The sequence below is a fragment of the Procambarus clarkii genome, chromosome 2 (assembly GCF_040958095.1).
Source record: "Procambarus clarkii isolate CNS0578487 chromosome 2, FALCON_Pclarkii_2.0, whole genome shotgun sequence".
Taxonomy (NCBI): domain Eukaryota; kingdom Metazoa; phylum Arthropoda; class Malacostraca; order Decapoda; family Cambaridae; genus Procambarus; species Procambarus clarkii.
In genome coordinates, this window is record NC_091151.1 from 37,263,913 (window position 1) to 37,289,286 (window position 25,374).

At 46.9% G+C, this 25,374-nt stretch overlaps 1 protein-coding gene across 9 annotated transcripts in view; it reads right to left on the reverse strand.

The window, feature by feature from the left end:
- The window catches only part of CadN (neural cadherin), a 724,585-nt gene that overhangs the window by 611,703 nt on the left and 87,508 nt on the right, over window positions 1-25,374 (reverse strand). The window lies entirely within an intron of this gene.

Sequence of the window (25,374 nt, forward strand, 5' to 3'; positions counted from 1 at the left end):
ACTGAGCAGTACTCAAGACGGGACAACACAAGTGACTTGATGAGTACAACCATTGTGATGGGATCCCTGGATTTGAAAGTTTTCGTAATCCATCCTATCATTTTTCTGGCTGACGCAATACTTGCTTGGTTATGTTCCCTAAACGTTAGATCGTCGGACATCATTATTCCCAAATCCTTGACATGCTGTTTTCTACTATGGGAAGACTCGATTGTGTTTTGTACCCTGTATTATGTTTCAGATCCTCATTTTTGCCGTACCTGAGTAAGTACCACTAGTTTCCCTGGAATACAACCCTCTAAAATATTAACAATTAGGTACCAAATTACTGTTGGGTGAACAGACGCGAACAGTTGAGGGCTGACGCCCAGATCATCCTCCCTGGCCAGGACTCGAACCCATCCCTCGCCTTGCCGGGCCATTGTGTCACCACTATACTGACTGAATTATAGGGAGGTCGCCGAGTGATTGGTTCCGGACCACGTACATTACGTACGTGATTACACTTACACTCACTCACACACCTGCGTTGGCAAACTGCCAGCAAAGTTCAGTAATCCAGGATCAGTAGGAGACAACCCCAGCAGGGGTCCCCCAAGACAACCCCAGCAGGGGGGTCCCCAAGACAACCCCAGCAGGGGGTCCCCAAGACAACCCCAGCAGGGGGGTCCACCTTCCACATCTACCTTCACACACACATTAAAAACAGTGTGACTAAAATAAACAATGAACATTAAAACGCGGCTTCATTATCAAGTTGTACTAACAGCAGTGAATGTCAGTAGTGGTGGTGGCCGGCCTGGCCCCTCCAAGGAGCCTCACGCCGCCACCTTCTCAAGTCCACAGCCGGAACTCTTCGGCTTAATTCTCGAAACTTTGTATGTTTGTTTTTATTCAGAACCTCACAACTTCCCTCGTCAATCTCAGTAAATCTGTCAGCTCCGTTTCTGAATGTGGTAAACTGGTCACTTGGTCGAGGACCGGGCCGCAAGGACGTTGAGCCCCGAAATCATCGCAAGGTGACCTCTCTGTATAGCTCTGCTAGAACTTGTCTTTTCTCACATTTTGATAGTTGTGTCGTCTGCTTCCCTCGTCACTCTCCTATGTAACTTGTTTACTATTTTTCCATACTTTGACATGTGTATCTCTTACGTCTAGGTCATGGTACCTCATGGCATTGGGTGGTGCAATAACCTTCCCCCGTGCCTGTAAATGCCATAATAAAGTATCGGTATACAATTACCAGGATACAGTGATGGCTCACCCCACAATGTCGGCTGTATTTAGTCTAATTATCAAGTGTTCTTGCTTTATTTACTCGTTATTCTCCCGTGTTTTAGTTTCATTGTCCAATAAACAGTTTTGTAAATAATATGTGGGAGTATGGCTCAAGGTCGAGCCCGGAGCACACTGGACTTGTGATCCTGTGCTCCCGGGTTCGATCCCGGGCGTCGGCGAGAAACAATGGGCAGAGTTTCTTTCACCCTATACCCCTGTTACCTAGCAGTAAAATAGGTACCTGGGTGTTAGTCAGCTGTCACGGGCTGCTTCCTGGAGGTGGTGGCCTGGTCGAGGACCGGGCCACGGAGACACTAAAGCCCCGAAATCATCTCAAGATAACCGGAAGGTAAGGTATGTAAGGAGCTAAGGAGCAGGCGGGTGCCCCAAGGAACGCGTGCAGGTGCCCGTTCACTGTAGAGGGAGATAAGCAAGACACAAGAGGGGGAGTGAGAGTCAAGAGCAGCTAACTTGTTGCTGGGGGTCACCATCACCACCCCACCTCACATCCTACCACAACCCCCCCCCCCCCCCGCTGTCTCATACCACTTCAAGCACGAGACGGCAACAACCTGGCCGGGAGATGTCTACCAGGTAGTGGTGGACGACACTGACGACTCTCCCCCTGCACATGGAGACCGTCCAGAGATCCTTTACTGCTAGAATCCACACGGTAAAACACCTAAACTATTGGGATCGACTAAAATGAATAAATCCGTATTCTCTTGAGCGCAGGCGGGAGAAATACATAATAATTTACACATGGAAAACAGTAGAGGGGCTGGTCCCAAACCTGTACACAGTAATAACAAACACCACATACGACCAGGAGGCATGGCAGGATGTGCAGAATACCCCCGTTGAAGAGCAGAGATGCAACAGGTACTCTGAGAGAGAACTCTATCAACATCAGAGGCCCGAGACTGTTCAACACGCTTCCACTACACATAAGGGGCATAACTGGCCGACCCCTCACAGTGTTCAAGAGAGAACTAGATAAGCACCTCCAAAGGATACCTGATCAACCAGGCTGTGACTCGGGCTGCGAGCAGCTGCGTCCGACAGCCTGGCTGACCAGTCCAGCAAGGAGGAGGCCTGGTCGACGACCGGGCCGCGGGGACTCTAAGCCCCGAAACCATCTCGAGGTAACCTCAAGGTAAGGTAGTGTAAACAAAGGCTTTACTCCTAGTTCATCAGGTGCGCCCACCTCGCTGTGTCACACATCCCAGCAAACCGCCATTCCTGCATTCAACTAATATAAATTAATATGTACAACCTTGCTTTCCTCATGACGAGCATCAACTGTTATTTGAGAGGTACTTCAGTACAAATAAGTAAGGGAGGGAAAGTACTTGTCTATCAGTATCTACAAAAGGTCATGCCCCGTCTTCTGACCTTGTTGTATCTTATTATTTTTTTTTTAATTTTGTCCCGAGGGACGAGTTTATTGGGCAGCGCCACTCATCATGTGAGTGGACACACCGCCATAGCATCATGTACAACCCCCCCCCCCCCCCCTCCAATAGGAAGAAAACCAACTGGGTTGTTCGTTCTGTCACGTGTACCTAGACAAAGCCGGAACTTGCTTAATTGACTAAAGTGAACAGCTTATCAAACAAGAAGATTAACATCTGTCAACCCTTAAAATCTTACGTTATCTTCGGGTGCAAAATGGGGGAATCTTTTAAGAAAAGTATTTATATTTGACAAATAGTGTTTTCCTAACTCAAAAACACAGAAATCCTAACGATTTCTGTAATGTGGGGTTTATTATTCTACACACGCTACTTCTAATGACTCTCAGATGTTCACACACTCTCGGGTAGTGGTCAAGGCGGTGTCCGTCACTCTCATCACAGATTGGTACCTGGTTGATCTGCACCATATGGTAGATTCTGCAACTCCGCTGCTCAACTGTTGTTTCAATTCAGAATCTCCATGGATATTTGTATCCATCCAAAACGAATTCTTGCTATTACTGATTCTCTCCCTCGTCCTCCTCCTCTTCGTCCATAATGATTGGGATTGCCAGCTGCAACCATGTTGTACCATCGTACAGTTTCACTGGTTTGTGCTTCTATCCTCCTTTCCTCAGTTACCTTGTCACGGTGATATTGCCTAATGATGCCTCTAATTTGTATTAGTCTTGGATATAAAGTATTCAATATGGTCTCCTTCAGTGATGGGAGGGGACCTACATAAACTTGACGACTCTTCCCATACTGATTAGTACCCTCACAGCTCTCTTAATTTCAGCGGCTACCTGGAGGCTACCTTGAGGTGCTTCCGGGGCTTAGTGTCCCCGCGGCCCGGTCGTCGACCAGGCCTCCTGGTTGCTGGACTGATCAACCAGGCTGTTAGACGCGGCTGCTCGCAGCCTGACGTATGAGTCACAGCCTGGTTGATCAGGTAGGTATGATCAGGCTATCATAAGATTTTCGGCCCGATTTTTACTTAGGCTTTGTAGCGCTGCTTTTGAGCCAGTGCAGATCACTGCGCCATGCCTCTTCAGCGTTCAAGGCATCTTAACGCCATAACAATGGCAGTTAGCTCTGCTTGCGTTGAAGAGGCATAGTTCTCAATGCGCGCTTTTTCTTCATTTCAGCGTTGAAAGGCTTTATCCCTAATTACAGTGTATGCTGCACCAGCCCTGCCATTGACCGGATTAGATGACCCGTCAGTGTAGATTTGATCTAATTCATTTCCGGATGCTTTATAAATTTCCTCAAGATACCTGAGGAAACCTGTTGTGTCTGTTACCTTATAATCTAACTATTCTGATGTTTGACCCTTTGTCGAATCTGGCCTTAAAGTTGCGGCTGGAGGTGGCTTCAACAACTTCTTCCAGTACATTACACTTGTTGACCACTTGTAAAGGGTACGAAGATTTCCTTACATTTCTAGCTTTCACACGCGTCTCCTTATCCTACTTTCTCCACTTGAAGTAGAAGTTCTTGTCCACCTTGCCTATTCCACTCAGTATCTTTCATGTTAGGATGAAATACCTTCTGTTCCTTTTATTCTCCAGGGTCGTCAGATTGTGCCACTCAGTAAACTTTGCTCCCAATCTTACATGGAGTATACCTGGTATACTCACACACACACACTGGTATACCTGGTATATTTGTACCAGGTGAAGTACAAAACTAAATTAAAATAGTACAGTGGGAGGGAAGGAGGGAGAGTGGGAGGAAGGGCGGGAGGGGAGGGAAGGAAGAATAACGGTGGAGGGGGGAGGGAGAGGAGAGTGGTAGGTAAGAAAGGGTGAGAGTTGCCGCTCCAGGTATCGTGGGAGGGGGAGGGGGCGGTGGCGGAAGTGTCAGTTGGCGGGCGGGCGGGGGACCGTTCATGCCCCCCCCCCCCCCCCCCGCACCCCGGGGACACCCGAGCCCCGCCTATCCACCCGCTTATCAAACCATCCCTCCACATAATATTAATGCGACTATATAACGCAAATATTTCACATATCCTTCACTTAACGTGTCATAACCGTCGCACAAGCCAATAAAACCCTCCGGGAAATATTTAACATGTGACCGTTATTTCCAGTGTTCACATTAACATTTAAATCAACAATAAAATTTAAAATTGAACGAGCTTTGTGTTCGCTTGAAAAATACAGGTGTGGCGCCGTGGATGGTGCGAGCATCACTCGCTCTGTTAGGTTCAACACCGTTGGGTCTGGCCAGCAACTGCTTGGGTCACCATTCTCTCTCCGTTCTCTCTAGCGTTCCCAACGTCACTAAACTGTTGTACTAAATTGCCCGAAGCTAACCTACCCGTGGACCCACGAACAGCAAAGGGGGCCATTACGTCACTTTCGCGAGCCGCTACCATTTTTAGTACATCGGTTTTTGTCCGTCGGGAAGTTACACGTCAAAATACGATGCACTACAGAATAACTAGCTATTTCCCGACTCCGATAATGATATACCATCACAGGCCCTTAACACTACTTGGAGACTGAGCCTAGATAATGGTGTTATCCCCGACATACTTGAAACAACAGACATCCCACCACTTCACAAAGGAGGTAATAAAGCAGATGCAAAAAAAAAAAAAAAACGATAGGTCAAGGTAGGTAGGTCAATAATTTTGCTAAAGAGAGCTAAGAATACCACAAAACATGGACTCACACTATCTACATAACCCAGAACAACGCGGGTCCTCAGCAGTGCACTCCTGCCTCTCATAATTGCTAGACCAGAATAGCATGACCTTAGCTGTCGTGGGACAACAAGCAAAACGCTAATATCATATACACAGTTTTCGCGAAAGCTTTCAACCAATGTGATAATGGTGTTATTGCACACACAATGACCACAAATGGAATTATTGGCAAAGTAGAAAAATATATAAATAATTTTTTAACGAATAGAACCCATTGTAATATTCAACAAAGTAAAATCCGTTCATCCACAGTAAAAAGCTCTGACCCCCAGGTTACTGTGCTTGCTTACCTGGAGAGCGTTTTGGGAGTTCTTCTACTCCCAGAGTACTTGTGATAACTTGGTCTAACAGGCTGTTGCTTGGAGCGGACCGCAGGCACACGTATCCACCACAGCCTGGTTGGTCCGGCACTTCTTGCAGGAACTTATCTAAATGTTTCTCGTAGATATCCACCTTTGTTCCGGCAATATTTCTATTGCTTGCTGAGAGGGTGTTGAACAGCTGAAGACCTCTGATGTTCCGACAGTGTTCTCTGTGTCTATGGCACCTCTACTCTTCACTGGTTCTATTGTGCATTTTTCCTTTCCCTCCAGTATGTTATTCTTCTGTCTAAATTTGGGACCTAGCCCTCTAGTATCTTCCATGTATATATTATTTGATCTCTCGTCTCTTTTCAGAGAGTACATTTTTAGAACTTTACGGTCCCAATAAATTAGATGTTTTATCGTTTCTATGCGTGCCGCGTATGTTCTCTGTATTCCCTCTAATTCAGAGATCTCTCTTGCTATGAAAGGGGAAGTAAGTACTGAGCAGTACTCAAGACGGGACAGCACCAGTGATTTTAGTAGTATTAGCATTGCTGTGGGGTCTCTGGATTTGAACGTTCTAATAATCCATCTTATCATTTTCCTGGCCGCCGCTATAGTTGCTCGGTTATGTTCACTAAATATCAGATCGTCAGACATCTTAATTCCCATATGTTTTAAATGTTGCTTTCATTTTTATGAGTAGTTCTGATTCTGCCCTGTACACTGTGTTTAGTTAAATTTCCTCGTTTCCACCATACCTAAGTACCTGGACCTTATTACAGTTAAATATCATGTTATTTTCCATTGCCCAATCGAAGACTTTATTTATATCGGCTCGTAGCTTCTCAAGTGTCTTCTACAAAGGTAATTTTCATGCTGATTTTTTTTATCATCTGCAAAGAATGACACGAAGCTCTTGACTAATATCTTTTTCAATATCCGAAATAAGAATGAGAAATAGCAGTGGTACAAGGGCTGTGCCCTGGGGTACTGCGCTTTTCACTGCAATTTGACTTAATTTAATTGACTGTTATACTCTGCATTCTGTTTGACAAAGTTGAAAATCCAACGCGCCCATTATTCCTATTGATCTAATTTTATGGGCAATCACTCCGTGGTCACATTTGCTAAATGCCTTTGCAAAGTCTGTATATACAACATATACGGCATACATAAACGCGATAAAGCACCTAAATTATTGGGATCGTCTCAAAGCTCTCCAAATGTATTGGCTAGAAAGGAGACGAGAGAGATATCAAATAATATACACGTGGAAAATACTGGAGGGCCAGGTCCCAAATCTACACAGTAAAATAACAACGTACTGGAGTGAACGGTATGGAAGAAAATGCAGAATAGAACCAGTGAAGAGCAGAGGTGCCATAGGCACAATCAGAGTTTTTTTTTTTTTTTTTTTTTTTTTATTAAGTTATGAGGTACATCTGCATTAGTGCAGCTACCCTAGACTATATGAAGTGGAGTACAGTGTGTCAAAAAAAGCTAACTAGGTGATGCTATAAAATCCCCATCACACAGGATGGTTAGTCATACAGAGACATATGATAGGCGGTCTGCACTGGCAGACTCCGGATGCATTTTGAGGATATCAACAACACAAGATTGAATAAGGTAGCAGTGGTAATACAAGTCCCCATCTCGCAGGATGGTTAGTCATACAGGGCCATGTGTTTAACAGCCTGCACTGGCAAATTTTGGGTATACTGTGAGGATATCTTCAAGAATACGAGAGTGAATAAAGTAATTGCAAAGCTCCAGGTACCTCATGCCAACTGGTCTGAAAGGTCTAATAACTGGGCATTCAGTGATGTAGTGCGGGAGATCATGCCGTAGTTCCTGCTCACAGAGTTTGCAACTGGAGTGCTCAGGATTGGGAGACCCGTCACCTGCAGCCACCTGCCACAGGTAACGGTAACCCAACCTGATCCTTGCAACCACTGTGTCGCACAGTCTAGTGGACGTTTTGTGCTGTCCATAGATGTAGGTTTCAGATCTGAACAAATCATAGCTTTTTATACTAGTACTTTCAGGTCGTTGGGAGTCAGTAAGTTCTTTCCTATCAGATCTGAATGTTTGGACCAATACAGTTTTGACAGCAGAGATGGGGATACCTAGATCTAATTCAACTTCAAACTTGTTACACGCTAATTTGGCTGCAATGTCTGTCTCATTATGATGGGTTATATTTATGTGTGAAGGTATCCATACAAAGGAGATTCGAGACCCTTTACTCTGTGCATCAATTAGGTCATTAATAATTGGGAGTATTAGGTTCTTGCTGTCGATCTTCCAAGAGAAGTTTTCGATTGCTTGAAGAGCAGACTTTGAATCGCAGAATATTATTCCTCCTCCAATATTTTTTAATGTGCTGGTTGCTAAATGTAATGCTGCTAGTTCTGCTTGTGTGGAGGTCAGCCAGTTGTTTAACCTGACACTGACAGACTTTGTGCAGATATTATTTCTATAAAACCTACATGCCGCTGCAGTCCGTCCAGTAGAAGACTGGACTGAGCCGTCGGTGTAGACACAGTGCTCGTGAGATCTTAGACTCTCGATGGAGGAGGCAATTGTTTCAAGAGTGACAGCTTTGAGTAGAGCAAGATTCTCATTATCTTTCTTGGTGACAGGTGTGTATGATACTTGAATGGTGGGGTACAGATAAAGAGGAATATCAGAGACTGGTAGATTGCACTTAAAAGGAATGTTAAGTTTAATGAGATTGTAAGCATTGTTTCTCAGCCAATTATCATAAAAGGAGTGAGTTGGTATGTCGGCACCAGTCAAAAGGGTGTTAACAGCACTAAATAATTTGTCTCTGAGCAATGCAGGAGATGTAGGCTGTGGTGGGAATGTGGGCCTGCGGGCCGCTCAAAGCAACAGTCAGTTGGACGAAGCTCTCACAAATCAAGCCTGGCCTCGGGGAGTAGAAGTACTCTCAGAATCTCCATCAAGCAGGTATATACATTTTGCCTTTCTTCTAAAGCTTCTGTAATTTTGTCATAGTGGTGGAGTAAATGTAACAGACAGGATCTTCCCGCTCTAAATCCATGTTGACCTGGGTTGTGACGTTCATTGTTTTCCATAAAGCTCGACGGAATACGTCTAGCTCCTCAGTCGTATTTTTCCCATAAAGAGCCAGAGCTCAACCCCCGCAAACACAACTACTTGATTGTGCACACGAAACGTCGTCGTCCCTTCACCTATTGTCTGGTCAGGTCAACATACTTGCTTGTTGTTGCAAGCAAGTACAAAGAGTACTTGATAATTAGCAATGGTAACACTCGCCCCGCACTTCGCCAGAGATTTGGCCTGGGTTCGTATCCTGGGCGGGGAGGATTGACTAGGTGCCAATCCTTAACTGTACGCTTCTGTTCACCCAGCAGACCGGGTACCTGGTTGTTTAACGATTTGGCGTTTCGTATTCCAGGGAAAATAAAGATTAAGGACCTGCCCGAAACGCTATGCGTGCTAGTGGCTCTACAAGAATATAAGAACTTTTGTATATATTAAAAAATTCATAAGTGCCAATATGAGTTATTACTTTCGGCTTGTTGATAATTATTTTAGATATTAAAGCACTAAAAAAATAAATCACTAAATGCGACCAAAGACCCAGTAAGCTTAAGATCATATATATGCTCAATTAAATGACAAAGAGGAAATGAACTGAAATAGCAAACACAGTTTAACAAATTTATTATTTAAAATCAATAAATTAATTATACCCTACTCTAAAGTACTCTGGCAATGGGTTGAAATACTAACAATTAAATCACAAAGAAGCAATTACCTTACTCCAGCTACTGCCAATGGAGGGGGGGGGGAGTGTACCTCCTGTTTACCCTGGACTTGAACACAATGCTGCCTGTACGCGGCTCCAACTCACAATAAACTATTTATTTAAGGAACTCTACACATACTGCTATGAACATACCGTGGTATGTGTACGTGGTATGTACATAATAGTGGTACCCCGGGGCACCACTGACCAATCACAGAGCCTAGACCTACTTGCAGGAGGCCTGGCCCAGGAACAGAGGAGAAACGGCTCCCTGGAGATCTGATTGAATCCCTGAACTATATGTTTAATAGATCTCTCACCATGTCCATGGAGAAAATGTATATATGCTGGTTAGCACTGTAAATCTGTGGACATGACTGTGGTAGAAAATAATAATAATAATAAAAACTGTGCCTGGACACTAGTCAAATTCAAATTCAAAATTCAAATTTTAATTTAGGTAAAAGTACATACATTGATGAAGTTACAAACCTAATGTTTGATTTATAGATAGAGCTAGTACATACAATACCTAAAGCCACTAATACGCACAGCGTTTCAGTGGAGGTACATCAAGTGTCAACTTGTGGTCCACACACACAGAGGAGGAGAGGAGAGTGAGGTCTGGAGGTAGGAGGAGGAAGAGGTTGAGAGGTCAAACACGGCGTCACAGCGGGCCAGCCTCGGAGGTAAGGAGGTAGAGGTGGAGAGGGGGAGCGAGGCCCCCTGGACAAAGGGGCCCTCACTAATGACCCGAGTCAACCACAATATATGGCGCTCTTCTTATTGTCACTTGACACGGCTGGCAACTGGGGCAGACGACGACACAAGCAGAAAGGAAGAAATATGTAAGGAAAATATGTAAATATGTAAGGAAAATATGTAAATATGTAAGGAAAATATGTAAATATGTAAGAAGAAATATGTAATATGTAAGAAGAAATATGTAATATGTAAGAAGAAATATGTAATGGAAATATATAGAAAGAATGACACCAAAATTTCCCTAGCCTTTATAACCTGATGGACGTGTAAAGATCTTTTACTGCTACAATCCATTCAATAAAACAAAAACAATTGTTGGACCTATTTCAAACTGTTACATCTGTATTCCCTAAGGCGCAAGTGAGAAGGAAAGTGAAGTATCAAGAGAAAGCGCCAAGCCATTGACTATATAGCACTAGGAAGGGATCTGGATAAGGATTCGGGATGGAACGGGAGAAAGGAATGGTGCCCACCCATCACGACAGTCAAGGATTGAACGCCGACCTGCATGAAGCGAGACCGTCGCTCTACCGACCAGCCCAAGTGGTTGGGGAATGCGTGCGAGAGATACATAATAATTTACACTTGGACAATTTTAGAGGGAAGTTGTTCCAAATCTGCACACTGGAATAACACCACACGAGCCAGAAGGCATGACACAAGTGCAATAGGTACACACACATAAAAATTCTATCAACATCAAGGACCCAAGACTTTCAAAACACTTCCTCTACACGTAAAGGGCATGATGGGCCGACCTCTCACTGTCTTCGAAAGATAACCTCATAAACACCTCCAAAGATTACTTCATCAACCAGACTGTCATTCATATCTTAGGCTGCCAGCGAGCTGTTGCGTCTAAACAGCCAATCAGGAGGCCTGACAGGCCGCCCGCGGGGACACTGAGCCTCTCAATCAACATATTAAGAGGATTCAGATCCTCTAAACCTGAGGTAACCGTAAGTACGTCACCTAACTGGACAAGAGCACACTTTCAGCCCTAGTAACTCGCCAAGGTTAACGACAATGTCTTTAAATTAAAATATCCATTAAGCTCTAAATACTTCATCACAGTTTTATACCTTCAGGTTTAATATATAACACTACCGTACACTGCAATATTCATAAATTCTACGAGTACTCTATTAAAGTGAATGATCCTTTCAGTTTTACAACTATGTCGGTGAAGTGTGTAGGATCCCCACCACCACCCACCACCACATTAATCTGCCTTTCTTTAAAATATTAAAACCTTTATATTTGTCCAGCTGGTAGCTGTCTTGCTACTCTACCTGGATGTGTCACCACTATTATTATAAATGTTGCTTTACTTCACTTCCACCACTTGCCAATTTATTCAAGCTGAGATCCTCCTGAAAACGGAGGATCTCAGTAAGTACTCCTCCTGAGACGGAGGTGAAGATCTAGTAATACGTGGCACATGGGTTGTGGAGATCGATAGTGAAGTACATGGTACAAACTGGGCGCCCACACTTGGCAAGCGTTGGCATTACGGCCGCCTCCAGCAGTAAAAACTTAGTGAACTTGGCCTGTGGCACCAAACTCCACAGAATACGACTGACGAGCGGGGGACAGTGGCCCCCCGGAACCTTGCCGCCATAACTGCACACTATCATGCATACCTTCACTGGTAGCTGATAGTAGCCAGCCAATTACCCGCAAGAGCTACGAGCGCACCCTTGCATGTACATAAATAAGGCGTCACGTGCGGTGCTGTGTGCACGGCCCCCGGGGACCACCAGGCACCTCCGTATTCCACAACATTAACGCTATACGTGAACAGTCACAAATTGTGGGCCACAATAAGGTCCTTTATTATCCAGCCCGGGTCGGGTCAGGTGACGTGCGTCCACAGCACAGAGGTCAACACGCCACTCTGCCAAGGTCTCCTGGATGACAATTTCCTGGGTATATTTACTTAGCCACATTACGCGGATCGGGTTTATGGGTTATTCGCCAGTTTCACAGCCGATTTAATAGTTAATGGAGACCAATTTCTACCATGCTGCCTCTTGCTCCAGGATTCCTCAACCTTGTAACAAGCAGTTCGTTAGACATACTCGGCTCCATTACTGGTCTGTTCCATTGTTCAATTAGTGCCTGTATATTTCCTCGCTGTTAACTTCCCAGAGTAAGGCATGAACTTTCGTGTGTGGTTCTAGCCTAACGACTCTCTTATTTCAAGTATAGATATTATTGGAAAATATTGCTGTGTTCTCAGTGAGAACACTTTTATATGAAATAAATAATTATATATATATATATATATATATATATATATATATATATATATATATATATATATATATATATATATATATATATATATATATATAATATATATATATAGTGCAGTTGAGCCGTTGGAGGGTTGGAACCTGGGTCACCTTGTACCTACTGTCAGATTGAATGAAGATTAAGCCAACGAAAAGGTGGGCACGAGCATGAACAGCCCGTAAACCTACTGTTGTTGTTGTTGTTTTAGTTTCAGCTACTCGGAACCAAATGTTGCAAGTAGCACGGGGTATGGTGAGCCCGTGGTGGCCTTACCTGGCACAGGAGCGGGGCTGTGACTAGATGGTAAGTTACCGTCAAGGATACGGTAAGTAATAAGAGGGACCTGAGGCGCACCTGACCACTCCCCTACACTCGCAGCGACGTGCAGTTATTTCATCGACCTTTGATCATGCAGGGGTCGTGGCGTATCATAGTGTGTGCACAAGGTGCAATGGTCCCCAAGCTAATATTTGCAACAAATATATACACAATGTGAAACTGTGCGCGACCCCAACATGATCAGAGATCGATGGAATAACTGTATAGGTACCTGCGAGTGTGGGGGAGTGTTGGGAATATATGGGGCTCATGGCCTTCCATAACTTGTACTCAATTAGTGAAACTGCAAAGCTATTGTGAAAATTGTTGCGCCTCCTTACCTTGAGGTTACCTTGAGGTGCTTCCGGGCTTAGTGTCCCCGCGGCCCGGTCGTCGACCAGGCCTCCTGGTTGCTGGACTGATCAACCAGGCTGATGGACGCGGCTGCTCGCAGCCTGACGTATGAGTCACAGCCTGGTTGATCAGGTATCCTTTGGAGGTGCTTATCCAGTTCTCTCTTGAACACTGTGAGGGGTCGGCCAGTTATGCCCCTTATGTGTAGTCTCAGTGCAGCCTCAACTGCACTTGCAAGATACTTTCATCTACTCTATATGGAAATTATTCTTGTCAGACTGTCTACAAACGATATCGGAGCATGTCCATCAGTTGGTACAATAGCCTTCTGATTGTCCACGGACTTGTTTACAGAATCAACCTGCTTGATACCTGGTTGATGGGGTTCTGGGAGTTCTACTCCCCAAGCCCAGGCCGAAGCCAGGCTTGACTTGTGAGAGTTTGGTCCACCAGGCTGTTGCTTGGAGCTGCCCGCAGACCCACGTACCCACCACAGTATGATGGGAGATACCCTTCTCAGATACCCATCACAGTATGATGATGGTTATGAGACACCCATCTCATAACCTTCAGAGCAGACTCAAGGCTCGGCACCATAATTTATATGATGAGCGCAAGTAGTGATAGGGAACATAATTACATGTTGACCATGTCTGGAGTTCTACTCTTGCAGCCTTGCAAGCCTAGCCAGCCTTCCCTGGCGAGTGTGTGGTTTATGAGACGGTCTACAGGCCACCACAACTAGGCTGAGCCTGTGACTACAGTAGAAATCTGTTTCAATAGATTCAGTATCTACAGTAGATTCACAGCGTCCACTGCTGTTCTAGGGATATTTCCGATATTGATACCAGAATAGGAAAAGTGTGTGCGGACCAATAATGTGTACACTGCGTTGTCTAATTGTGCTTGTAAATATTGCAATAGCGCCTGTCACCTCATGGCTCAGTTACAGTCATATATTTCCCTTCATCACTACGATCTGTTTTCTCCTTCACTTACTTAACTTTGGCTTTCAAAATAATTATACAACTACTATTTCAATATTCCACGTGTTGATTAGAAATTAGTACCCTGTCAATCATCCCTTTCCGGTTGATAGACCTTTTGTCACATCAATCTTCTTGCTGTCCTCGGCAACAGGTTGTATTCATCAGCCAGAACTGGCCGCCACTCTGCGAGGCTTCTCTAGTCCTTCCTTTATCACACCATTAGGCACGAGGCCTAGTTAAACACCGGACCGCAGGAACATTGGCCCCCGGAACCAACAACAGGTAGCCTACAAGTCTATCAATCCATCCACCAGACTAAGCTTGCTAGTCATGTCAGCGAACCCAGCGGCAAGTAGTAGCTTACGAAGCAGATTGGGCAGGGGGGGGGAGGGGCAATAGGTCATGTGTAATGGGTAGAGCCGATGGACAATGTGGGTTGGGAAGTGATGACTCCAGTGTGATTTCGTACCAAAACACAACCAATAACACATTACACACAGAAATCACAATAGCGTGATGCATCAAATGAACAAATCATTTGTTTGTAAATCATTCTCAACAAATCATTGTGGATCAGGATGATTTCCCGGTTGCAATTCTTATACCATGTCGTAGCTCAGTCGATTAAGGCAGCGTCTGGGATCCTTTCGGACGTAGGTTCGAACCCTCGTCACGGCCCTTGTGGATTTGTTCACAACCAATAACTGGCAGTGTTGGCCGTAATATACCTTTACTATGTGCCTGACCTGCCTACGGCTCTTCCGCACACACAACCACACCCGGACGTGGCCATCTCCGGCTTCCGTTTATAATTAATGGACATTTACCTAATGTCCATTAATGTATTCTTTACCCCCGACTGTTATTTTCTCGAGCAATAACACTTTCCTGCGGGTGAACATTATGTCAATCAAGGCACAAGACGACCGAAGCCAAGACAGTTCCATCACATCAGTTAGTTCTAACATTAAAAGTGAGTATATAAAGACAATTACAGTATAAATAATAGCTTCAACATGCAGCACTTGGCGGACTAATGGATATATAGGAATTTCTCCCGCCTGCACGCACATGGTAAAGTTGGCTATACACTGCACAAATATTTACAAATATTTCCTTAGCGTGAGAGTGAATGTTTGTTTAATGTTTACCTGCGGAGCGTCAACACCTTCCCCGCGAGACCCCCTGGCGCGGTGAGCCCACCTGACCCGCCCACCCATCATCCAGCGCCCCGTCACCTTCCCCCTTCCCACCACTCACCTTTACCTCCCCCCCTCACCTTTACCTCCCGCTCAACCACTTGGGCTGGACGGTAGAGCGACGGTCTCCCTTCTTGCAGGTCGGCGTTCAATCCCCGACCGTCCAAGTGGTTGGGCACCATTCCTTCCCCCCCCCGTCCGAAAGCCTTATCCTGACCCCTTCCAAGCGCTTTAAGAGCCGTAATGGGTTGGCGGTTTCTCCTGATAGTTGTCGTCCCCCCCTGGCTTTACCTTTACCCGCCGGCCTCGCCCTTCACACACAGTAGGGGGCCTCGGGGGCCTCGTAGGGGGCCTCGTAGCCTGGTGGATAGCGCTCAGGACTCGTAATTCTGTGGCGCGGGTTCGATTCCCGCACGAGGCAGAAACAAATGGGCAAAGTTTCTTTCACCCTAAGTGCCCCTGTTACCTAGCAGTAAAATAGGTACCTGGGAGTTAGTCAGCTGTCACGAGCTGCTTCCTGGGGTGTGTGTGTGTGTGTGGTGTGGGAAAAAAAAAGTAGTTAGTAAACAGTTGATTGACAGTTGAGAGGCGGGTCGAAAGAGCAAAGCTCAACCCCCGCAAAAACACAACTAGTAAACACAGTCTTCCTCGCTCTTACTAACCATCAGGCCCGCTGTCTTGCTTGCTCTCTCCAGACCCCACAACAATGCTAATACTCTTTCAATCACTGGTGCCGTCCCGTCTTGAGTATTGTTCTGTACTCTCTTCCCCTTTCACAGCAGAAGAGATCTCTGAATTAGAGGAAATACATAGAGCATATACGGAATACATAGACACGATAAAGCACTTCAATTATTGGGACCGTCTCAAAGCTCTCCAAATGTGTTCTTTGGAAACAAGACGAGACGACTATCAAATTATATATATGGAAGCTACTGGAGGGCCAGGTCCCAAATTTGCACAGTAGAATAACAACATACTGGAGCGAAAGACACTGAAGGTAATGCAGAATAGAACCAGTGAGGAGTAGAGATGCCAAAGCCACAATTAGAGAACACTGAACATCAGAGGTCCACAGCTGGTCAACACAGCAAGCATTAGAAATATTGTCGGAAGTGAATGTATTTAAGAAGCACTTGGACAGGTTCTTGCCAGAAGTGCTGGACCAATCAGGCTGTGGTGGACATGTACGGTTACAAATCATACTCTTATAAAATACGTCGTTTTTCGCTGGTATGCGCACTCAGGCTAAAAAAAAGGACGTAATTAAAAATGAACTCGGTTCACGAAAGTGACGTACTGTCCCTGGTTGATACCTGGTTGATGGGGTTCTGGGAGTTCTTCTACTCCCCAAGCCCGGCCCGAGGCCAGGCTCGACTTGTGAGAGTTTGGTCCACCAGGCTGTTGCTTGGAGCGGCCCGCAGGGCCGCTCCAAGCAACAGCCCCCGTTTTCTCCCGTTTGTGCTCCCGTTTTCTGTTTTGGGTCCTCTGGCTTTAGCTGTTACGTTAGGTTACGTTAACAGAGGAAACTTTCAATTAACGGTTTTCATGACGTTTCGAAAGCTCAGGAGAACTTCCTGCCCTCCTAACCTACCTGAGGACCCTTTAACTTGGTAAAAAAAAAAATTATTTTGAATTATTTTTCATTTCCATATTACGGCCTTCTCTGGCCGTAGGTCATACGAGGAAAAAGCGACGTAATTTGTAAGAGGACGGGTTGGGGCCTGCGGGCCGCTCCATGCAACAGCCTGTTATACCAAGTTATTCAAGTCAAGCCTGGCCTCAGGCCGGGCTCGACCTGTGATAACTATTATTAAGTGGATTTCACTAGAATCCACTTAATAAACCATCTAAACTTTTGGGACCGACTAAAATGCCCAAATTTGTATTCCCTTGAGCGCAGGCGGGAGAGATACATAATAATTTACACATGGAAAACAGTAGAGGGGCTGGTCCCAAACTTGTACACAGATATAACATCACAAGAGACCAGAAGGCATGGCAGGATGTGCAGAATACCCCCGTTGAAGAGCAGAGGTGCAACAGGTACTCTGAGAGAGAACTCTATCAACATCAGAGGCCCGAGACTGTTCAACACGCTTCCACTACACATACGTGGGAAGTGTTCAAGAGAGAGAACTTGATAAACACCTCCAAAGGATACCTGATCAACCAGACTGACCCATACGTCAGGCTGCGAGCAGCCGCGTCCAACAGCCTGGTTGACCAGTCCAGCAAGCAGGAGGCCTTATCAGAGACCGGGCCGTGGTGACCCTGACCCCTGGAATCAAGGCAAGGTAACCACAAGGTAAGGTAACAAGTAACAGTTACGTCTCGATGTTAGCGGACTGGAGTGATTAAAAAGGTGAGAGGACCACGCACCGCTCCTGTGCCAGGTAAGTCCACTACGGGCTCACCATAGCCCGTTCTACTTGGAGCTTGTTCCGAGTAGCTGAATCTATAACAACAACAACAACAGGTGAGAGGAGATGATGAACCCCGACACCTGCTTGAGGGACAGGTCCCTGCCTCCCCCCACATCCCACCACCATGGACGCCGCTAAAACATCCACACATGTACCATTGTCTAACTACCTTCACAAGATCGTCACTGGCTTAGCTAAACGAACTCTGGAGTTCAGTTCCTCAATCCATTATGTGCCTCTGTAACCCTTTCCACCACCGACCACGGGATGGGTATAGGGTGCATAATAAAGAATATGTACCATATGATAAACCTGAGAATTGAACGCCTGATACAAGGCGTTCAATTATCTTATTATATATTATAATATATAATTTCAATTATATATATATATATATATATAAATATATATATAAATATAAATATATATATATATATATATATATATATATATATATATATATATATATATATATATATATATATATATATAAAGGACTTGATCATAATTAAGTATAGCTTCCATAAGAAACATTAAGGAAGCCAACAAACAAAACAGGGTGCAGTATACGCTACACAAATTACGTTGCTCTACCCGTAATTTATTAAGTCATTCAGCACCAGCGATGGTCTACACATCCATTCACACACGTGTCTCTCATTCACCAGCAATCGACCGCTGCTCGCTGCTCACTACCCCTCCCCCCCCTCCCCCTTCCCCCCTACCAGGCCGGCCGGTCCTGTGTTGTGTGTGGGGAGGGGGGGGTGGGGGGGGGCTCATGTGCTTGGCAGTGGTCTGCTTGCCCAGTGTTTGAAGGTTGAGAGGGGGTGGGGGGGGGTGAAGGTTGAGGACGGGTGAGGGAGGGGGTTGAGTGTAGATGAGGAGGTGGTGGCGAGTAATTACCTTTCCCAATGACTCAACCACTATGACAACCACGGAAGCAACACAACAACAACAGAGGGATGTGGTGCACACGGAGTTGCCTCGACTCAACAATGACGTGTGATGAGAGGCTGGAGCAGCAGGTGCCCCTATAATGACATCATGAGCAACACCAGGTGAAGTGGGGCGTTGATTGTTGCTGCCAGGTGTGGGGTGCACCCATACTCACCCTGCCAGGTGTGGGGGTGCACCCACACTCACCCTGCCAGGTGTGGGGGTGCACCCATACTCACCCTGCCAGGTGTGGGGGTGCACCCATACTCACCCTGCCAGGTGTGGGGGTGCACCCATACTCACCCTGCCAGGTGTGGGGGTGCACCCATACTCACCCTGCCAGGTGTGGGGGTGCACCCATACTCACCCTGCCAGGTGTGGGGGTGCACCCATACTCACCCTGCCAGGTGTGGGGGTGCACCCATACTCACCCTGCCAGGTGTGGGGGTGCACCCATACTCACCCTGCCAGGTGTGGGGGTGCACCCATACTCACCCTGCCAGGTGTGGGGGTGCACCCATACTCACCCTGCCAGGTGTGGGGGTGCACCCATACTCACCCTGCCAGGTGTGGGGGTGCACCCATACTCACCCTGCCAGGTGTGGGGGGCACCCATACTCACCCTGCCAGGTGTGGGGGTGCACCCATACTCACCCTGCCAGGTGTGGGGGTGCACCCATACTCACCCTGCCAGGTGTGGGGGTGCACCCATACTCACCCTGCCAGGTGTGGGGGTGCACCCATACTCACCCTGCCAGGTGTGGGGGTGCACCCATACTCACCCTGCCAGGTGTGGGGGCACCCATACTCACCCTGCCAGGTGTGGGGGGCACCCATACTCACCCTGCCAGGTGTGGGGGTGCACCCACACTCACCCTGCCAGGTGTGGGGGTGCACCCACACTCACCCTGCCAGGTGTGGGGGTGCACCCACACTCACCCTGCCAGGTGTGGGGGTGCACCCACACTCACCCTGCCAGGTGTGGGGGTGCACCCACACTCACCCTGCCAGGTGTGGGGGTGCACCCACACTCACCCTGCCAGGTGTGGGGGTGCACCCACACTCACCCTGCCAGGTGTGGGGGTGCACCCATACTCACCCTGCCAGGTGTGGGGTGCACCCATACTCACCCTGCCAGGGGTGAGGTGCACCCATACTCACCCTGCCAGGGGTGGGGTGCACCCATACTCACCCTGCCAGGGGTGAGGTGCACGCATACTCACCCTGCCAGGTGTGGGGTGCACCCATACTCACCCTGCCAGGTGTGGGGTGCACGCATACTCACCCTGCCAGGTGTGGGGTGCACGCATACTCACCCTGCCAGGTGTGGGGTGCACGCATACTCACCCTGCCAGGTGTGGGGTGCACGCATACTCACCCTGCCAGGTGTGGGGTGCACCCATACTCACCCTGCCAGGTGTGGGGTGCACCCATACTCACCCTGCGAGCCGTGGCGACGTCAACAAATGGGTCACAGAGGCACTTTCCTGTGTTCACCTGGGTCACAGAGGCACTCTCCTGTGTTCACCTGGGTCACAGAGGCACTCTCCTGTGTTCACCTGGGTCACAGAGGCACTCTCCTGTGTTCACCTGGGTCACAGAGGCACTCTCCTGTGTTCACCTGGGTCACAGAGGCACTCTCCTGTGTTCACCTGGGTCACAGAGGCACTCTCCTGTGTTCACCTGGGTCACAGAGGCACTCTCCTGTGTTCACCTGGGTCACAGAGGCACTCTCCTGTGTTCACCTGGGTCACAGAGGCACTCTCCTGTGTTCACCTGGGTCACAGAGGCACTCTCCTGTGTTCACCTGGGTCACAGAGGCACTCTCCTGTGTTCACCTGGGTCACAGAGGCACTCTCCTGTGTTCACCTGGGTCACAGAGGCACTCTCCTGTGTTCACCTGGGTCACAGAGGCACTCTCCTGTGTTCACCTGGGTCACAGAGGCACTCTCCTGTGTTCACCTGGGTCACAGAGGCACTCTCCTGTGTTCACCTGGGTCACAGAGGCACTCTCCTGTGTTCACCTGGGTCACAGAGGCACTCTCCTGTGTTCACCTGGGTCACAGAGGCACTCTCCTGTGTTCACCTGGGTCACAGAGGCACTCTCCTGTGTTCACCTGGGTCACAGAGGCACTCTCCTGTGTTCACCTGGGTCACAGAGGCACTCTCCTGTGTTCACCTGGGTCACAGAGGCACTCTCCTGTGTTCACCTGGGTCACAGAGGCACTCTCCTGTGTTCACCTGGGTCACAGAGGCACTCTCCTGTGTTCACCTGGGTCACAGAGGCACTCTCCTGTGTTCACCTGGGTCACAGAGGCACTCTCCTGTGTTCACCTGGGTCACAGAGGCACTCTCCTGTTGGCTAAAGGAAACTTAGTCTAACGTTGTATTACTCCTCCGCTCCCCTTAATCTTCACAACCCTTCACCACAACCCTTCACTACAACCCTTCACAACTCTTCACTACAACCCTTCACCACTCTTCACTACAACCCTTCACCACTCTTCACTACAACCCTTCACTACAACCCTTCACCACTCTTCACTACAACCCTTCACTACAACCCTTCACCACTCTTCACTACAACCCTTCACCACTCTTCACTACAACCCTTCACCACTCTTCACTACAACCCTTCACCACTCTTCACTACAACCCTTCACCACTCTTCACTACAACCCTTCACCACTCTTCACTACAACCCTTCACCACTCTTCACTACAACCCTTCACCACTCTTCACTACAACCCTTCACCACTCTTCACTACAACCCTTCACCACTCTTCACTACAACCCTTCACCACTCTTCACCACAACCCTTCACCACTCTTCACCACAACCTTCACCACTCTTCACCACAACCTTCACCACTCTTCACCACAACCTTCACCACAACCCTTCACCACAACCTTCACCACAACCCTTCACCACAACCTTCACCACAACCCTTCACCACAACCCTTCACCACTCTTCACCACAACCCTTCACCACTCTTCACCACTCTTCACCACAACCTTCACCACTCTTCACCACAACCTTCACCACTCTTCACTACAACCCTTCACCACTCTTCACTACAACCCTTCACCACTCTTCACTACAACCCTTCACAACCCTTCACCACTCTTCACTACAACCTTCACCACTCTACAGCACAACCCTTCACCACTCTTCACTACACCTTCACCACTCTTCACTATAACCCTTCACCACTCTTCACTACACCTTCACCACTCTTCACTACACCTTCACCACTCTTCACTACAACCCTTCACCACTCTTCACTACACCTTCACCACTCTTCACTACACCTTCACCACTCTTCACTACACCTTCACCACTCTTCACTACACCTTCACCACTCTACACCACAACCCTTCACCACTCTACACCACAACCCTTCACCACTCTACACCACAACCCTTCACCACTCTTCACTACACCTTTACCACTCTTCACTACAACCCTTCACCACTCTTCACTACACCTTCACCACTCTTCACCACTCTTCACTACACCTTCACCACTCTTCACTACACCTTCACCACTCTTCACTACACCTTCACCACTCTTCACTACACCTTCACCACTCTTCACTGCACCTTCACCACTCTTCACTACACCTTCACCACTCTTCACTACACCTTCACCACTCTTCACTACACCTTCACCACTCTTCACTACACCTTCACCACTCTTCACTACACCTTCACCACGCTACACCACAACCCTTCACCACTCTTCACTACACCTTCACCATTCTTCACTACAACCCTTCACCACTCTTCACTACACCTTCACCACGCTACACCACAACCCTTCACCACTCTTCACTACACCTTCACCACTCTTCACTACACCTTCACTACAACCCTTCACCACTCTTCACTACACCTTCACCACTCTTCACTACACCTTCACCACTCTTCACTACACCTTCACTACACCTTCACCACTCTTCACTACACCTTCACCACTCTTCACTACACCTTCACTACACCACCACGCTACACCACAACCCTTCACCACTCTTCATTACACCTTCACCATTCTTCACTACAACCCTTCACCACTCTTCACTACACCTTCACCACTCTTCACTACACCTTCACCACTCTTCACTACACCTTCACTACAACCCTTCACCACTCTTCACTACACCTTCACCACTCTTCACTACACCTTCACCACTCTTCACTACACCTTCACCACTCTTCACTACACCTTCACCACTCTTCACTACACCTTCACCACTCTTCACTACACCTTCACCACTCTTCACTACAACCTTCACCACTCTACACCACAACCCTTCACCACTCTTCACTACAACCTTCACCACTCTACACCACAACCCTTCACCACTCTTCACTACAACCCTTCACCACTCTTCACTACAACCTTCACCACTCTTCACTACAACCTTCACCACAACCCTTCACCACCGCAAGAATATAAAAATTCAGTAATTTATCTGGCACTGAAGGGACAGGGAGAATCTTTCACATAATCCAATAAGTTATATTGTTCTTATATTATTAATGTTATCATACAGGGTGTCCCAGAATTATCACGTTATTTAAAACTGTTAAAACACTCGTGTTTACTGTTGTTTAGCACATGTGTTATAAATGTAAAAATGTCTAAATTATTCCCACACTTCAGAAGCCTAGCCCTAATAATGCATACAGAGGTCGGCACCTTCCTGGTGACACACCGTAACACAGTACTTCAATATATATTGTATTTAGAAGATTTACATGATAATTTCAGTCTTACAGTCATTCGTGAATAATTTTAAGGGAACTAGGTTCGACGTAGCGAGAGGACGCCCAGGGGCAGAACGTGACAGTATCAATACATATTTAACATGATTTATAAATCTATTTGTTTTTGTATTAAAATGACTTAAAAACATATATGTACGTTTTGAATAGATTTCTCTGGTTTCATAGAAATAGATAGCTAGTTCTGGGACACCTGTATATTGCCAGTTTATGTATAGTTAGGCTTAGGTATGGTGTGTTTGACAGATTTAACAGTGAATAAAACACGTTACAAGCAGTTTTCAATACACTCGAAGCACACGCTTTCTCCTGATAGTGCCTTCCCCTAGGCTTGACACTGCCAGCGACAACCACAAGACAATCTAGCGACCTTTTCTTAATGAACCAGCTCGTGAACCCCTTTGGGTTCACCTGAAATTAAGTTCATAAAATTAAACATAACTTAATTGTAGCTCAACGTTCCCCAAAGTGAAGAAGCTACCAAGACAAAAAACACTTTGGATAAGCAATACCAGCTAAAGATACACGCCAACACCGAAAAGCTGCCATCACAAACATTAAAAAAAATGTTTATTGATTATATATTAAATAGTCTCTGTTGTCTTTTCGAAAAGGCTGACACTATTCGTTCCCAGGAGGCCCAGGTGTTACCATGTATCGCTGGAGTTCTCATCCCCAGCCCTAAGTGCTGTCCTCAGTGCCACTAACCAAACACCTCTGTTATTTTTGCCCGATTCCCAGCGTGAGGTGGAGGAGTGGGGAGACGACAGCACCCAGCGACCTGGCCCACGTGTATTACCCTACACGGGAGTACCACACACTGACAGTGGTGACAGTACCACACACTGACAGTGACAGTGAGAGGGAGCCGGTTGGCGAGCGGACAGCACGCTGGACTTGTGATCCTGTGGTTCTGGGTTCGATCCCAGGCGCCGGCGAGAAACAATGGGCAGAGTTTCTTTCACCCTATTAGCAGTAAATAGGTACCTGGGTGTTAGTCAGCTGTCACCGGCTGCACGGGGTGGAGGCCTGGTCGAGGACCGGGTCGCGGGGACACTAAAGCCCCGAAATCATCTCAAGATAACCTCAAGATAACGTGATGACAGTACCACACACTGACAGTGGTGACAGGTTATATGAGCACCGGGTGTAGTACACACATTGCTCTGCTACAGGCGGCGGCTTGATTTATTGTTTAGCACAATATTATGATTAATACGTAAAACAAATAGATTAATTCTCACATTATTTGATTAATACTCGCACGATTGGATTTATACACAGTACTAGATTAATACACGCAGAATTAGATTAATACGCACAGTACTCAAGAGTGTGACGAGCACCTCATCCAAGCTGCCCGCCTGGAGATGACCAGATGCATCACTTACCTAGAAAGAGAAAAGATTATGTTAGTTCCCAAAAATAATCATAACATTTTCGCGAGGCTCTGTACACAAAAAATGAGCCTGATGAACTACGTTATCCCAAGTTAAAGCCTAGTTCCAGGCCGGCTTGGGGCGTAGAGGACGCCTTACCTGGTTGATACCCTGGGATGGGCCCAACCCTGGGATGGGCCTTGAACCCATCCCAAGTAATTTTCCACATGTTTGGAAAACTATATTGTACTCTCACATAGCCTTTTCTTGTAACTCATTCTTCGTTGTTCTGGGACTAGGCTTGTGGCATAACCTTTGACCCTTCTCCAATCTCGTCTTGTGCTTAATTAGATATGGACTCCATGCT